Here is a 5341-nt window from a genome sequence, read left to right as displayed (position 1 = left end):
GAGCATCTTCATACCTTTGAAGATCGCTAAGCGGAAGCGTCACTAGAACGCGGATGAGGGAGTCATACTCACGGCGATTCAAATCGCGGAAGATCCAATCTAACGCCGAACGGACGGCACCTCCACGTATCCTCCTTCTTGATCCAGCAAGGGGAGAGGAGAAGTTGAGGGAGAGCTCCAGCAGCACGACGACGTGGTGGTAGAGCTTGCAGTTCTCCGGCAGGGCTTCGCCAAGCGCTACGGAGGATGAGATGGAGTTGGGGAGGGGGAGGGCTGTGCCAGGGGCAAGGGGTGAAGCTCCCATGTGCCTCCCCACTATATATAGGGGTGGAGGGGGCTAGTTTCTTGCCCTCCAAGTCCATTGGGGCGTTGGCAAAGGTGGGAAGAAAGAAATCCCATCATTTCCCTTCCCCACCGATTGTTATCCCCCTTTTTTAGGGACCTTGATCTTATCCCTTCGGTATATGATCTTATTCCTTATAAGGGGGGATGTTGGTGCGCCTTGACCAAGGGTGTGGGGCCTTGAGCCCACTACCCACGTTCATGTGTGTCCCCCCATGTAGGTGGGCGCCACTCCAGAACCTTCTAAAACCTTCCCGCTACATTGCCGAAAAATCCCAAACATTTTCCGGTGGCCAAAATATGACTTCCCATATATAAATCTTTACCTCCGGACCATTCCGGAACTCCTCGTGACGTCCAGGATCTCATTCGGGACTCCGAACAAAGTTCGGTAACTGCACACTAATTCCCATAACAACTCTAGCGTCACCGAACCTTAAGTGTGTAGACCCTACGGGTTCGGGAATCACGCACACATGATCGAGACAGCTCTCTGGCCAATAACCAACAGCGGGATCTGGATACCCATGTTGGCTCCCACATGTTCCACGATGATCTCATCGGATGAACCACGATGTCGGGGATTCAATCAATCCCGTATACAATTCCCTTTGTCAATCGGTATGTTACTTGCCCGAGATTCGATCGTCGGTATCCCAATACCTCATTCAATCTCATTACCGGCAAGTCACTTTACTCGTTCCGTAATGCATGATCCCGCGACTAACTACTTGGTCACATTGAGCTCATTATGATGATGCATTACCCAGTGGGCCAGAGATACCTCTCCGTCATATGGAGTGACAAATCCCAGTCTCGTTTCGTGTCAACCCAACAGACACTTTCGGAGATACCTATAGTGCACCTTTATAGCCACCCAGTTACGTTGTGACGTTTGGTACACCCAAAGCATTCCTACGGTATCCAGGAGTTAACAATCTCATGGTTTAAGGAAATGACACTTGACTTTAGAAAAGCTTTAGCAAACGAACTACACGATCTTGTGCTATGCTTACGATTGGGTCTTGTCCATCACATCATTCTCCTAATGATGTGATCCCGTTATCAATGACATCCAATGTCCATAGTCAGGAAACCATGACCATCTGTTGATCAACGAGCTAGTCAACTAGAGGCTCACTAGGGACATGTTGTGGTCTATGTATTCACACATGTATTACGGCTTCCGGTCAATACAATTATAGCATGAAAAATAGACAATTATCATGAACAAGGAAATATAATAATACCCATTTTATTATTGCCTCTAGGGCATATTTCCAACAGTCTCCCACTTGCACTAGAGTCAATAATCTAATTACATTGTGATCAATCGAACACCCATAGAGTTCTGGTGTTGATCATGTTTTGCTCGCGGAAGAGGTTTAGTCAACGGATCTGCGGCATTCAGATCCGTATGCACTTTACAAATATATATGTCTCCATCTTGAACATTTTCACGAATGGAGTTGAAGCGACGCTTGATGTGCCTGGTCTTCTTTGCAAGGGCAATAGCTCCAGTGTTGTCACAGAAGAGAGTCATCGGGCCCGATGCATTGGGAATAACTCCTAGGTCGGTAATGAACTCCTTCATCCAGATTGCTTCATGTGCTGCCTCTGAGGCTACCATGTACTCCGCTTCACATGTACATCCCGCCACGACGCTTTGCTTGCAACTGCACCAGCTTACTGCCCCACCATTCATAATATACACGTATCCGGTTTGTGACTTGCAGTCATCCAGATCTGTGTCGAAGCTAGCATCGACGCAACCCTTTACGACGAGCTCCTCGTCACCTCCATAAATGAGAAACATATCCTTAGTCCTTTTCAGGTACTTTAGGATATTCTTGACCGCTGTCCAGTGTTCCATGCCGGGATTACTTTGGTACCTTCCTACCAAACTTACGGCAAGGTTTACATCAGGTCTGGTACACAACATGGCATACATAATAGACCCTATGGTTGAGGCATAGGGGATGACACTCATCTTTTCTCTATCTTCTGCCGTGGTCGGGCTTTGAGCCGAGCTCAATTTCACACCTTGCAATGCATGCAAGAACCCCTTCTTTGACTGATCCATATTAAACTTCTTCAATATCATATCAAGGTATGTGCTTTGTGAAAGACCTATGAGGCGTCTTGATCTATCTCTATAGATCTTGATGCCTAATATGTAAGCAGCTTCTCCAAGGTCCTTCATTGAAAAACACTTATTCAAGTAGGCCTTTATGCTTTCTAAAAGTTCTATATCATTTTCCATCAATAGTATGTCATCCACATATAATATGAGAAATGCTACAGAGCTCCCACTCACTTTCTTGTAAACGCAGGCTTCTACATAAGTCTGCATAAACCCAAACGCTTTGATCATTTCATCAAAGCGAATGTTCCAACTCCGAGATGCTTGCACCAGCCCATAGATGGAGCGCTGGAGCTTGCATACCTTGTCAGCATTCTTAGGATCGACAAAACCTTCCTGCTGCATCATATACAATTCTTCCTTAAGGAAGCTGTTAAGGAATGCCGTTTTGACGTCCATTTGCCATATCTCATAATCATAGAATGTGGCAATTGCTAACATGATTCGGACAGACTTCAACTTCGCTACGGGCGAGAAGGTCTCATTGTAGTCAACCCCTTGAACTTGTCGATAACCCTTGGCGACAAGCCGAGCCTTATAGATGGTTACATTACCATCCGCATCCGTCTTCTTCTTAAAGATCCATTTATTTTCTATCGCTTGCCGATCATCGGGCAATTCTGTCAAAGTCCATACTTTGTTTTCATACATGGATCCTATCTCGGATTGCATGGCTTTAAGCCGTATGTTGGAATCTGGGCCCGCCATCGCTTCTTCATAGTTCGAAGGTTCACCGTTGTCTAACAACATGATTTCCCGGACAGGGTTGCCACACCATTCTGGTGTGGAACGTGTCCTTGTGGACCTATGAAGTTCAGTAGCTACTTGATCCGAAGTACCTTGATCATCATCATTAACTTCCTCTCTAGTCGGTGCAGGCACCACAGAAACATCTTCCTGAGCTGCGCTACTTTCCGGTTGGAGAGGCAGTACTTCATCAAGTTCTACTTTCCTCCCACTTACTTCTTTCGAGAGAAACTCTTTCTCCAGAAAGGACCCATTCTTGGCAACAAATATCTTGCCTTCAGATCTGAGGTATAAGGTATACCCAATGGTTTCCTTAGGGTATCCTATGAAGACGCATTTTTCCGAGTTGGGTTCGAGCTTTTCAGGTTGAAGTTTCTTGACATAAGCATCGCATCCCCAAACTTTTAGAAACGACAGCTTAGGTTTCTTCCCAAACCATAATTCATACGGTGTCGTCTCAACGGATTTTGACGGTGCCCTATTTAAAGTGAATGTAGCTGTCTCTAGAGCGTATCCCCAAAATGATAGCGGTAAATCGGTAAGAGACATCATAGATCACACCATATCTAATAGAGTGCGATTACGACATTTGGACACACCATTACGCTGAGGTGTTCCAGGCGGCGTGAGTTGTGAAACAATTCCACATTTCCTTAAGTGCATACCAAATTGGTGACTCAAATATTCTCCCCCACGATCTAATCGCAAGAACTTTATTTTTCTGTCATGTTGATTCTCTACCCCATTCTGAAATTTCTTGAACTTTTCAAAGGTCTCAGACTTGTGTTTCATCAAGTAGACATACCCATATCTACTTAAGTCATCAGAGAGGGTGAGAACATAACGATAGCCTCTGCGAGCCTCAACGCTCATCGGACCGCACACATCAGTATGTATGATTTCCAATAAGTTGGTTGCTCGCTCCATTGTTTCGGAGAACGGAGTCTTGGTCATTTTTCCCATGAGGCATGGTTCGCATGTGTCAAATGATTCATAATCAAGAGACTCCAAAAGTCCATCTGCATGGAGCATCTTCATACGTTTGACACCAATGTGACCAAGGCGGCAGTGCCACAAGTATGTGGGACTATCATTATCAACCTTACATCTTTTGGTATTCACACTATGAATATGTGTAACATCACGTTCGAGATTCATTAAGAACAAACCATTGACCAGCGGGGCATGACCATAAAACATATCTCTCATATAAATAGAACAACCATTATTCTCAGATTTAAATGAGTAGCCATATCATATTAAACGAGATCCAGATACAATGTTCATGCTCAAAGCTGGCACTAAATAACAATTATTGAGGTTTAAAACTAATCCCGTAGGTAAATGTAGATGTAGCGTGCCGACGGCGATCACATCGACCTTGGAACCATTCCCGACGTGCTTCGTCACCTCGTCCTTCGCCAGTCTCCGCTTATTCCGCAGCTCCTATTTTGAGTTACAAATATGAGCAACCGCACCGGTATCAAATACCCAGGAGCTACTACGAGTGCTGGTAAGGTACACATCAATAACATGTATATCACATATACCTTTGGTGTTGCCGGCCTTCTTGTCCGCTAAGTACTTGGGGCAGTTCCACTTTCGGTGTCCGTTTCCCTTGCAATAAAAGCACTCATACTCAGGTTTGGATCCATGCTTTGGCTTCTTCCCGGCAACTGGCTTACCGGGTGCGGCAACTCCCTTGCCATCCTTCTTGAAGTTCTTCTTACCCTTGCCTTTCTTGAAACTAGTGGTTTTATTGACCATCAACACTTGATGTTCCTTTTTGATCTCCACCTCCGCTAATTTCAGCATTGAATATACCTCAGGAATGGTTTTCACCATCCCCTGCATATTGAAATTCATCACAAAGCTCTTGTATCAAGGTGGAAGCGACTGGAGGATTCTGTCGACGACCGCGTCATCCGGGAGATTAACTCCTAGCTGAGACAAGCGGTTGTGCAACCCAGACATTTTGAGTATGTGCTCGCTGACAGAACCATTCTCCTCCATCTTACAACTGTAGAACTTGTTGGATACTTCATATCTCTCGACCCGGGCATGAGCTTGGAAAACCATTTTTAGCTCTTGGAACATCTCAGATGCTCT

This window comes from Triticum dicoccoides, chromosome 6B (assembly GCF_002162155.2).
Source record: "Triticum dicoccoides isolate Atlit2015 ecotype Zavitan chromosome 6B, WEW_v2.0, whole genome shotgun sequence".
NCBI classification, from domain to species: Eukaryota; Viridiplantae; Streptophyta; class Magnoliopsida; order Poales; family Poaceae; genus Triticum; species Triticum dicoccoides.
This window is presented reverse-complemented; position numbering follows the sequence as displayed.